General features: G+C 41.1%; 1 pseudogene; it reads left to right on the forward strand.

The window, feature by feature from the left end:
- The first annotated feature begins 422 nt into the window (after nucleotides 1-422).
- LOC102122027 (single-stranded DNA-binding protein 2-like) lies at nucleotides 423-12,096 on the forward strand (annotated as a pseudogene).
- The last annotated feature ends 1,106 nt before the right edge of the window (nucleotides 12,097-13,202 follow it).

Here is a 13,202-nt window from a genome sequence, read left to right on the forward strand (position 1 = left end):
AATCACTTGAACCCGGGAGGCAGAGGTTGCAGTGAGCCAGGATCACGCCACTGCACTCTAGCCTAGGTGACAGAGCAAGACTCCGTCTCAAAAAAAAGAAAGAAAAGAGAATAATTTTAAAAGTAGGATACAATCATAACTTTTATACATATATAAAATTCACACATGTCAAAGATTTTATATAGTTTTTAATTAATGAGGGAAGCAGTAACATGCTACAATTGATTCATAGGAGAATTAAAAATATCTCATATATAATAAGCAATGAGGAAACAAATGTATAAACAAATGCAAAAGGCGTTGATGTGGGGCAGCCAATAGTGAAGGTGGCTACATGGGTCGCCATGGGGACAGGGCTGTTTCTGGGGAGGCTATGAGGGGGTAACAGGTGCATGACAGTGGGAGTTACTCTCAGCACAAGCATGTACAGCAAAGGTAAGAGTAACAGCAGCATTAACCCATGTGACAGCCACACCTTGTTGAAGTTAGCACTTTACATGTATGAATATCTGCTCCATGTAGGAGTTCAGAAATCACCCCGAACATTTTTATCAGAGATAAGATGGGGGAAAAAATCACATTGGGAGAACCACCAGGATTTTTACATTCCTGGTGTTGTGTATTTTGGGATCTCTGCTCTGCAGCTCCAGAGACAAGGGAAACATGTGAACGCTCAAATGAAACAAAAAACATCCATGATTATCCTTTTATGTCACCTCGGTACCCTGGAGGTCCAAGGTTCCCATTGAGGATACCTAAACAGGCACTTAGAAGTGTCCTAGGAAGTCAGCCATTACTCCCCTGTGGAATCCAACTTGACAACAAGGACATTTAAGTATGGGTGGGCCAATTCCTCCAAGAGAAATGGTGTCCGGAGGGCCACAGTCTGATCCTTGGTTGTCAGTACAGAATGATGAAGGAGAAATGAGATGCCCAGTGAATGCTTTAGGTGGCTCTGCAATGCCTAGAATGAACATGGGTCTGGAGGGTGGCGGATCTTGGCCAAACCCAACAAATGCCAATTCAGTACCATACTCCTCAACATCTCCTGGGCTCTCCAGGAGGTGAGGTCCACAGGAACACCCGTCATGTCTAGTCTAGCAGATTTAACCAACTCTGGAAATATGAATGAATGCAGTATGTCCTAGACCTAACAGACCTAATTTTCCAGTGGGACTGGGGTCAGATGGTCCCATGGATAGATTGGGAAGAATGGAGTCACATCACATGAATGGCCTCTATGCTCAGGAAATATGGACAGTATTTCTAAAAATTCTTCTGATAAAATGAGCCTGAGTAATCAACTGGGCTCAGGGATGATGGCAAAATTTGGGAAAATTTTTTAAATCCTTTTCAGAGAGTTACTCCCTTTCATAACAGTGAGTGTGTGATTCATTACCAAGTCCCCTCATGTAAACCACAGTGAGCCAGCCCATCACAGAATTACCACAAAGGAAAATGATTCACCACAGCGTATATTTAAACAAAGGAATCAGTCTGGGTGCGGTGGCTCACACCTGTAATCCCAGCACTTTGGGAGGCCAAGGTGGGTGAATCACTTGAGGTCAGGAGTTTGATACCAGCCTGGCAAACATGGCAAAATCCCGTCTCTACTAAAAATATAAAAGTTAGCCAGGCATTGTGGCACATGCCTGTAATGCCAGCTACTCGGGAGGCTGAGGCAGGAGAATCGCTTGAACCCAGGAGGCAGAGGTTGCAATGAGCACAGATCGCACCACTGCATTCCAGCCTGGGCAACAGAGCGAGAATCCATCTCACAAAAATAAAGTAACATGAAAATTAAAAAAAACACACAAGGACTCTCAGTCATACCAAACCAACCTTTTGATTTCTAGCCCTCTCCCCTGTTGTGTGAAGAAAGCAGGTCCAAACATAATTGGAAAAACTGTGCAAAGTGGCCTGGCCTGGTGGTTCACCTCTGTAATCCCAGCAGTTTGAAAGGCTGAGGTGGGAGGATTACTTGAGCCCAGGAGTTCAGGACCAGCCTGGGCAAAAAAGTGAGATCCTGTCTAGTACCGGCTAGTCAGGAGGCTGAAGCATGAAAATCGCTTCAACTGGAAGGCAGAGATTGCTGTGAGCCAAGATCGCACCACTGCACTCCAGCCTTGGTGACAGAGTGAGACTCTGTCCCCGACCCCAAAAGAAAAGAAAAGAAAAAGTACAAAGTGGCATATTAAAGTTGCCCTAAACTGAACTGCAAATAATTATGTTTGTATGTATATGTGTGGGAATAAGAATGTACTGTATCTATGTGTATTACATGGACATATGCACAAACATGCATTGACCCTCAGGACATTGTAAAATATTATTACCTAACATCTTAGGTAGAAATAAGTAGGGATATTTATTCCATCCTTGTATTCACGTTAACATTTCAATTACTAAAAGTTGCTTCTGCATCCTCCCTGAACTATTTTGTGCTATCTATATCCCTGTTTTATGCAAGTTCTTTTCCCTCCTTCCTTTCTTTCTTTCTTTCTTTCTTTCTTTCTTTCTTTCTTTCTTTCTTTCTTTCTTTCTTTCTTTCTTTCTTTCTTTCTTTCTTTCTTTCTCTCTCTCTCTCTCTTTCTTTCTTTCTTTCTTCCTCTCTCTCTCTCTCTTTCTTTCTTTCTTTCCTTCTTTCTTCTTCCTTTCTTTCTTTTTTTGACAGAGTCTCGCTGTACCCCAGGCTGAAGTGCAGTGGGACAATCTGGGCACACTGCAATCTGTGCCTCCTGGGTTCAAGTGATTCTCCTGCCTCAACCTCCCGAGTAGCTGGGACTACAGGCATGAGCTACCCTGCCCCGCTGAGCTCTTAAGGTGAACTCAGATGTTATGTTTTTGTAAGTGTCTGCAATCATGGACAGGAATAAAATCACTTATTTGAGAGTTTATATTAAATAAATAAATAAATACAAAACTTGCTTATTACAGGAATAGAAGTAAAGAAATCAGTTGTATTTCCACCTGACAAAATTAATTTGCATGTTTGTGAATAAAAGCTATTTGCACTGCTATTCGTTTTCTACAATTTGCAGAGTTGTAAAATATCTCAGAGACAATGAAAGGTGTAATGACCCCAGCTAAACCACCTAATTTTCTATCGAAGTCATCAGCAATCTTTTTGATGCATTTCATAGTCTTTTATAATTTTTCTCTACATTAGCAATCATGGAAAAAATAGATTCCCTTCAGATGTTCCTATTTATCCCTCAGTTCTTTCACAAGTAACTCCACTAGAAGCTTTCAATTAGCCAGGTGTGGTGGCAGGTGCCTTAATCCCAGCTACTCGGGAGTTTGAGGCAGGAGAATCCCTGAACCAGGGAGGTAGATGTTGCAGTGAGCCGAGGTCACACCATTGCACTCCAGCCTGGGCAACAAGAGGGAAACTCCGTCTCAAAAAAAAAAAAAAAAAAAAAAAAGAAGAAGAAGCTTTCCCTGATCCTTTCAACTGATTGTAGTCTCTCTCTCTTTTTGTAGCTCCACAATCCTGTTGTCTCTTTTATAACAGTGTCTCACTTTACCATCAGTTATAGTTATGTATCTACCTTATTCTCCATACTAGATTTTAAATTGCTTTTCTTGAATCCTCTGCATTAACTAACGGAGTGTCTACATATATAATATGCTCAATAGATATGTTTAATTGGATTTAATGTAATTCTTATATGCATTCAACTAGTCTTAATCAGCTTTGCTTATTATAGGTAGAGATAGCATCTTCCTGGAAAGTAAGATCTGAGGAGCGATCTTTATTTGAAACAGGTCTCAGTCAATTTAGGAAGCTTATTTTACCAAAGTTAAGAATATATGCCCATGACACAGCTTCAGGAAGTTCTGAGGACATGTGCCCAATGTGGTCGGGGCACAGCTTGATTTTATACATTTTAGAGAGACACAAGACATCAATTAATATATATAAGATGTACCTTGGTTCTGTGTGGAAAGGCGGGACAACTCAACGCGGGGAGGAGGCTTCCGGGTCATAAGTAGGAAAGAGAGAAAGGGTTGCATTCTTTTGAGTTTCTGATTAGCCTTTCCAATGGAGGCAATTAGATACGCACTTATCTCAGTGAGCAGAGAGATGACCCAGTTCTCTCTGTCCTTTCTCTACAAGGAAATTTCTTGTGAGAGAGGTATGTACCTTTTTCTCTTAGTAGCTGTCTTCTTTAGGAATAGAATGGAAGGCAGGTTTGCCCTAAGCAGTTCCTAGTTTGACTTTTGCCTTTGGCTTAGTGATTTGGGGAGAAGGGGGTGGGGTCCCAGAATTTATTTTCCTTTCACAGAATCATATTCCACAGCATTAATATAAATTGAAGAACTCCAGGCAATACTTGCTTTAGATCTGGTCTGTTTCCAAATCTCTCTCTCTTGAACTACTATGAGTGCCTGCAAGCATTTCCAGTACTAGATTTAATAATGAATTTAGTGAATTAATGCATCATCACTAAAAGGTAATTACAGTGCCTCACTAGCCATTAGTTGCTATTAATAGATCAGTATGGAGTAGTTTACCTGTTTGATAGGTCTCAAAAGAATGGTAAAGAAAAGGAAGTGAGTTTTTTTCCTTTCTTTTAAATAGGAAATGAGGAAGTAGAACACTTGTGGTTGGGGATGTGTTGGGTCTACATTTAATAAAGATGAACAGAAGTCCTTCATGAAGGTCATCCTTACAAGAAGACTTTACTGGTATTTTCTCTAGTGCAATTAGAAGTTTAGAAAAAGATTTCCTTGAAAAGTGTCAGTAAAATATTTTGAATCCCTTTTAATGGATGCCTCTTATTTTTTGAAATACAGTTTAGATCATGATCATCAGCTAATATTTATGGGTTGGCATTACATTGAAATATTTATGTTGCTGGATGTGGAAACAGATTGAAGAGGTTTAAAACACTGTCTTTAAAACTGGCAATGATTGCTGTGGCACCCAGAGACAGTTGGCATCCTTGCATGAAAGACACTCGATGTCAATTATTTATGCACTAAATGGGTCTAAAATTCCAGATTAAATTGTCCACCGTTTTGATTCAATTAGCTTTTGATTCAGTGCCTATGTCTTTAATAACAAAGCTATTGCAGGAAAAGTTGCGCCCTGGAAAAGTTTTATCTAGCTAAGATCCCCCTGAAGGGAGGATGTGAGTCACACTGTACTTACACTGGCAAATAAAACCATAGTGCCTGTCTGCTCCCTGTGGATTTTAATTTGCAGCAACAATAAACTTCAAGTAATGGGCCTTAGGTTAAGTGACTGAACATCAAATTCAAGTCACAACTGGAAGGTCTTGTCTTAAAAATGGTGAGGTAGATGTCATAGGCCAAATGGTCTCAGAGGCCTTGTAGAAATGCCTCCCCTCTCACAGTGAGATAGCCTGATTTTTCCTCCACCCCAGATATTGTCATGTGGTCTTTTCACTTTAATTAGTTCTGTTGTTTGTTTGTTTTCAGACAGAGTCTTGCTCTGTTGATCAGGCTGGAGTGCAGTGGTACAATCTCAGTTCACTGCAACCTCCACACACTGGGTTCAAGCGATTCTCATGCCTCAGCCTCCTGAGCAGCTGGGATTACAGGTGTCTACAACCATGCCTAGCTAATTTTTGTATTTTTAGTACAGACAGAGTTGCACCATGTTGGCCAGGCTGGTCTCGAACTCCTGACCTCAAGTGATTCGCCCACCTTGGTCTCTCCAAATGCTGGGATTACAGGCGTAAGCCACAACGCCCAACCTCACTTTAATTAGTTCTTTCAATTCAGATTGCACCTTGCACTCACAGCTCTAGGGGGAAAGGCTAAGAATATAACCAAGACAAAATTTTAAGTTGTCAAGGCATGAATTTCCCATCGGTGTCTATCCTTAGGGTACACTTTCATCTGTAAATGGTCAGGCTGCTTTTCCTCTTTTGGTTATTCATTAATGTATTCTTTCATTTTTACTTTATTTTACTTATTCATTCATTCCTAAGCAAACACTTATTGAAAACCTATGGTGTTTCTTAATGGATGTACTATTGGCATTTTGGGTGAGATAATTCTTTGTGCAGAGCTGTCCGGTATATTGCAAAACATTTATTATTTCTGGGCTTCACCCACAAAGCAGTCCTCAATCCCTAAGCATCCTAACTCCCAACCGCCACTTCCATTTCCGGGAATAGCAGAAGAATGTCTCACATCACAATTTATGTTCTCAAACATTGCAGGAGAAGAACTTTGAGTAGAGTCCGCTGCCAGAGAACATCGGGATGAATAACAAAATTCTAGACCTCAAGAAATTGATAACCTCATAACAAAAACAAATAAGTAAATACAGTGCAATGTGAGTATCACACACAAACTAGTGACTTCTGGGAATATTCTAGAAGGCTTCTCAATGCTTGAGTGAGAAATGCTTGAGGTTAAGTCTTTAAGAACAAGTAAAAGTTAGCTAGATGAAAATTTCTAGGCATCAGGAGAGGTCCAAAGGACATTCTAGAGTTCAGACAAATGTTTTGGAAGGGCTGCAAGCAAGTTCATCAAGGCTGGTGCATGGAACTGGAGTTAGGGAGGTGGTGGTGATTGTTAAGACTGCTGTAGCTGAGAAACTAGATCAAGGAGAATGTCACAGGCCAGGTTATTGTATCTGGACCTTATTCTTAGGAATATGGGGGCGATGAGTGACATAATCAGATCTGAGTTTTGAAAAGATCACTTTAGCAAGGAGTCTGGGAATCAATTGGAGAAAATAAGACTGGTGACAGGGAAAACCATTTGGAGGATGCTGGAATAATTCAAAGAGAAATGAAGGATACTTCAATGGATTTAAATGGATACTGCGACAAATACAGTGAGGACTGCAAACGCCCTCTAGCCAAAGACCATCGGGAATACACCTTTGGTTGAACAAGTTGGTTTTATTACTGTTGTAAATGGGAAAAACTCTTATCATGGGGAACTGAGAGGCATTTCTGTTAGAAGATGTTAGAACCTATTTAAAGGGTTTGACCTTCCATTGGATAATTTTGGGGAGAGTCTGAGGAAACAGAGCTACTCACTATCAAAAAGTAAAGGCAATTCTATGATTTAGTATTTAATAAATCTTATCTATAGAAAAGGGAGACTAGAGGAAGGATTAGTAAAGAAGTACCAGTCACTTACATTAGCTGGGAGAGAAGGTTGTTCAATGTTTTGTGGGTTGCACAGTGATCTTATTTTTGTCTCACTTTAACATGGTTTACATTGTATATAGAATGCAAGGGCTTGGCTGTGAGGTGAAGTAAACAGGATAGCAGTTGAATGGCATTGGTGACCAGGCACAGTGGCTCATACCTGTAATCCCAGCATTTTGGGAGGCCGAGGCGGATGGATCAGCTGAGGTCAAAAGTTGGAGATCATCCCGGCCAACATTGTGAAACCTCATCTCTACTAAAAATACAAAAATCAGCCGGGCATGGGGGCACACATCTGTAATCCTAGCTACTGAGGAGGCTGAGGTAGGAGAATCACTTAAACCTGGGAAGCAGAGGTTGCAGAGAGCTGAGATCACGCCACTGCACTCTAGCCTGGACAACAGAGCAAGACTCCGTCTCAAAAAAAAAAAAAAAAAAAAAAAAGGCATTGGTTTTAGTGACCTTTATTTTTCATCTTTATGAAGAGAAATGCTTGATCGAGTTAATAAACTGAGGAAAAATACCTTGCAGGGAGTGAAAAGTGAGTGAGGGAAGAGTAATTAGTGTAATAATGCTGCAGACAATGGAGATCATAAAGTTTCATTGGTGAATTCTACAGAGTTATTTGATTTCTTCTATTAACACCTACCAGCCAAGCTAAATAAAAATGGAGGGCATGTGTTAATTATATCTATTTCCTCCTTACCAGTAGCTACCAGTAGCTAATTTCCATTTGAAGATCCATGTGATTCTAGGGAAATTGATTCAATTTCCAGCTTTAATGTGAGACACAGAACCGAGTTTAAGCTTATCAGTTTATCCCATTTACCTGGCCTAAGGAATCAGGAAAATGGTGGGCACATGACTTAGGGTTTTTACTGTGAATACTGGGTCACATTTTTGCTTTTCCTTGCTGGAAATGAAAGCAAAAGGATTGGGTAGCAGGCCTCTTAGGATAGTCAGGGCTTGACCTGAGAATGAAGCCAAGCCTGAAAAAAGCAGAGTGAAAAGACAGAAAGAAACTTTCTTTTACATCATTTGAGCTGCAAGATCAAGCTTCATTTGAAGCCAGTTTTACCTTTGGACTTTCCAGTTCAAATATGCTTTATTATTTAAGCAAGTGTAAGTTCCATTGCTTGTAACCTTGTCTCTTCTTTCCTTCCTTCCTTCCTTCCTTCCTTCCTTCCTTCCTTCCTTCCTTCCTTCCTTCCTTCCTTCCTTCCTTCCTTCCTTCTTGCTTGTGTGCTTGCTTGCTTGTAACCTTGTCCCTCCCTCCCTCCCTCCCTCTCTCCCTTCTTTCTTTCTTTCCCTTCCTCTCTCACTCTTCCCTTCTTTCTCTTTCTTTCTCTCTCTCTCTTTCACTTCCTTCCTTTCCTTCCTTTCCTTCCTTCCTTCCTTCTTTCAACTTTCACTCTTGTTGCCCAGGCTGGAGTACAGTGGCATGATCGCGGCTCACTGCAACTCTCACCTCCTGGGTTAAAGCAATTCTCCCACCTCAGCCTCCCAAGTAGCTGGGATTACAGGCGCCCACCACCATCCCCAGCTAATTTGTTGTATTTTTAATAGAGATGGGGTTTCGCCATGTTGGTCAGGATGGTCACGAACTCCTGATCTCAAGTGATCCACCTGTCTTGGCCTCCCAAAGTGCGGGGATTACAGGTGTGAGCCACCGCACCCAGTCTTGCTTGTAACCTTGTGTCTAGACTAACAAACGTAAGGAGAGAAGAAGGCTGACTTTAAGGTTGATCCAGGGTTATGGTTGAGGTGGGCATGTGCAACAAGAAGAACGAGGTGTGCCAAGTGTGTTGGCAAAAGAATGGTTAAAATAATAGTGATTGACTCAATAGGCAAGAAAGTACCTGGCCTACTTCTACTAAAATTGTCCTTTTCTCTATACCTTCTTAGGGTCTATGTCTGTATTTTCCATGCTATTCTCTAATCTAATTAAATTAATATACAAATTAATTTTTTCATAAGCATGATACTGTGCTAAATTTTGTGAGAATACAAGTCTAATTTGTGTTTCTAATACTTGTACTATATAATTAGGGGGTTATGAGAGTGCACACACACGCACACGCACATGCACACACACACACACACACACACACACACACCATTTACCTAGTAACTTACTAAACACTTAAAAGCAAGACAAGGCAAAATATGAGGAAGAACTCAAGTGAATTTTGCAGATGGCAAGTGCAATGGGATTTGAGAAGCAGAAAGCAATCTGTGCTATGCAGCTAATGTGGGGTGATTAGAGAAAATTCCCCAGGGCTCTCTTTTCTCTCAGTTGATGTGTTAGTATTAGAAAGGACAGCAGGCTTACTCTGTTTCTGATGTGGGAGATGAGATTTTTTTACTGCTCTGTGACCTTGAGCGAGTCACTTAACCTCTTTGAGCTTCATCTTTTTCATTAAAACATTTTTGATAATAATTTAAGTCTCTACCTCTTTCTCAGGGTTGTAACAAATCAAAATCATAATGAGAAACAAGGGATGTTATAGTAGATTCCAAACTGGAAAGTATGAAAGGAAAGTAGGGAATGATGATTAATGGTGGCCTTTGGCAGACCCAGAACTACTCCAACTTCCCTGGGAGTTTTGGTTTTGTTTTTTGTTTTTCTCAAAAGTCTTAATTTCTGATGGTGAAAATTTTAGAAGATAGACCAGAAACAATGACAAATCTATGAAGGAGAAACCATTATGCAAGTCATAGCATGTGTGTAACCGCCCAGGGGGTTCATCTTTCCGGCTGCCTACACAGAGCCAGTTCAAGACAGGGGATTTGCAATAGAGAAAGAGTAATTCATGCAGAGCTGGCTGTGCGGGAGACAGGAGTTTTATTGTTACTCAAATCAGTCTTCCTGGGCATTCGGGAGCAGAGTTTTTAAGGATAACTTGGTGGGTGGGGAAGCCAGTGAGCCAGGAGTGCTGATTGGTCAGAGATGAAATCATAGGAAGTTGAAGCTGTCTTCTTGTGCTGAGTCAGTTCCTGGTTAGGGGCCACATGACCAGATGAGCCAGTTTGGTAATCCGGGTGGTGCCAGCTGATCCATTAAGTGCAGAGTCTGCAAAATAGTCAAGCACTGATCTTAGGAGCAGTCTAGGGAGGATCAGAATCTTGTAGCCTCCAACTGCATGACTCCTAAACCGTGATTTCTAATCTTGTGGCTAATGTTGGTCCTACAAAGGCAATCTAGTTCCCAGGCAAGAAGGAGATCTGCTTTGGGAAAGGGCTGCTACCATCTTTGTTTAAATGGTAAACTATAAACTAAGTTTCTCCCAAACTTAGTTCAGTCTACACCCAGGAATGAACAAGGACAGCTTGGAGGTTAAAAGTGAGATGGAGTCAGTTAAGTTAAATCTCTTTCACTGTCTCAGTCATAATTTTGCAAAGGCAGTTTCATGTGTACTTCTAACCATTCCCTCTATCATCTTAATTGTTTTAAAGTGCTTTTGTAGATACATTTTAATCCTAAATATAAAACTGGGATCAAGAGAAAGATGTATAATAAAACTGGCCATTTCTATTTTGGACCAAGGTAAAATTTCATTCGATTGAAGTTGTTCATGTAGTTCTGCTTCTGTAACCTTTGTAAATTAATTTCTTCGTAGTATAACTTGAATAAACTGAGTATAAAGTCCTAATACCAGCAAGGATCCCCACCCACATACACATTTAATACAAAGTCATAATAAGGGTAATAGGGGAAATAGTGACTGTGAGATCCTTAAAGATCCTGCCCTGGATCTCTTTCTCCTTCTTTTTACTTAGGCCAAAATAATTTCTGTAAATCTTATTTCTGTTATCTGAACTATATGTTTTGTTATTTTCTCTTGCTTTCTTCCCAGTCCCTTGCCTGTCCTCTTGTCTACCCCTAATCTTCCTATAACATAGGGTAGTTATAAAGCTCTCTTCAACAGCCCTCTTTCAGGTCCCTTATATAAACCACACTTAACATCAGGAGGGATTTACACACAGTAGTCCTTTCATCTGAGAACCAGTATGGGCTGTGATTAGGGATTTTGAGGGAGGGTGGTGCATCATCATTACGGTAATGAGGTATAGAAGCAGAATTCGTGTTCTAGACACAGAAGAATACAGTGAGCTGCGAGCATGTCACTGCACTCCAGCCGGAGCAACAAGAGCAAAACTCCACCTCAATAGAAAAAAAAGAAAGAAAGAAAGTGAGGAGCATTAATAATCATAAAGCAGCATAGACCCATCTTTCTGCTTCTAGAAGTGCCCAAGAGGCTATAGTCAGTGGCATAACAAAGACATTCTTGAAGTAGATTGAATATCCATTTATTAATTTCTGTCTTTATACCAATTTCTTCAGTGGCTTTAGTGTGTAGAGATACATTTTAGCTTCACTTATCACTCTCCCATATCTCTCAGGAGACAAAGACAGGTGATTGAAACTATTACAATAAAAAGTGGCCAGTATTGAAAGGTGCAAACAACAGAACACACAGTGTCTAGTTTAACTTGAAAAGGAATTTATTAATATGTTGAGCAGCTTCTCAAATCTCCAAGAGAGCCTTATAATCAGGTTTAGAGGGCACGTAGCCTGTAATAATTAGGCTACTGGGCTTCAAGTGAAGACTGTACTGCTCCTGCTCCTGGATAGAGAAAAGGAAGCTTGCACTTTTGCACTGTCAACAATGGATATAGGACTTAACTAAATTTGGATGCCCTTTTTAAAAATTTTATTTTCATTTTTTCAGAAGATGGCACCAAAGGCGAAAAGGAAGCTCCTGACCCTCCTAAAGCTGAAGCGAAAGCAAAGGCTTTGAGGCTCAGAGGTAGAGCTGAAAGGTGTCCACAGCCACACACACAAAAAAAGGAAGATCCACACGTCACCCACCTTCTGGCGGCTCAAGACACTGCCACTTGGGAAGCTGACCAAATATCCCCGGAAAAGCACCCCCAAAAGAAACAAGCTTGACCACTATGCTATCATCAAGTTTCCTCTGACCACTAAGTCCTCCATGAAGAAGATAGAAGACAACAGTGAAACCACCGTTACAAAATTATAACTGAGATAGTGAAAGAGATCTGACCTAACCAACTCCATCTGACTTCTAACCTCCAAGCTGTCCTTGTTCATTCCTGGGCATAGGCTGAACTAACTTTGGGAGGAACTTAGTTTATAGTTTAAAACAAAGATGAAGCCAGGCACGGTGGCTCACGCCTGCAATCCCAGCACTCTCGGAGGCTGAGGCAGGCAGATCACCTGAGGTCAAGTGTTCAAGACCAGCCTGACCAACACGGAGAAGCCCTGTCTCCACTAAAATACAAAATTAGCTGGGCGTGATGGCACATGCCTATAATCTCAGCTACTCAGGAGGCTGAGACAGGAGAATCTCTTGAACCTGGGAGGCAGAGGTTGTGGTAAGCCAAGATCGCGACATTGCATTCCAGCCTGGGCAACAAGAGCAAAACTCCATCTCAAAAAAAAAGAAAAGAAAAAAGAAAAACCAAAGTGATAACACGCCTCTCCCAAGGCAAACCCCTTCTTGCCTGGGGACTAGACTGCCTTCATGGGACTAATAAATTAGCCAAAAGATTAGAAATTATAGTTTAGGAGTCATGCAGCTGGAAGCTACGAGATTCTGATCCTTCCTAAATTGTTCCTGGGTATAATATCACTGTTGTAAAGCCTAAGATCAGTGCTTGAGATAGCTGCACTTGATGAATCAGCTAGTACTATCCAGATAAATGGGCTCATCTGATCTTGTGACCCCCACCCAGGAACTGACTCAGCCCAAGAGGACAGCTTCAACTTCCCATGGTTTCATCTCCGACCTGACCAATCAGCACTCCTGACTCACTGGCTGCCCTCCACCCACCAAGTAATCCTTAAAAACTCTGATCCCCAAATGCTCAGGGAGACTGAGTTGAGCAATAATAAACTCTGGTCTCCTGCACGGCCAGCTCTGCATGAATTACTCTTTCTCTTTTGCAATTCCCCTGTATCGATAAATTGGCTTTGTCTAGACAGCAGGCAAGATGAACCCATTGGGCAGTTACAGCAACACACTTGTGTTCATT

This window comes from Macaca fascicularis, chromosome 4 (assembly GCF_037993035.2).
Source record: "Macaca fascicularis isolate 582-1 chromosome 4, T2T-MFA8v1.1".
Classification (NCBI taxonomy): domain Eukaryota; kingdom Metazoa; phylum Chordata; class Mammalia; order Primates; family Cercopithecidae; genus Macaca; species Macaca fascicularis.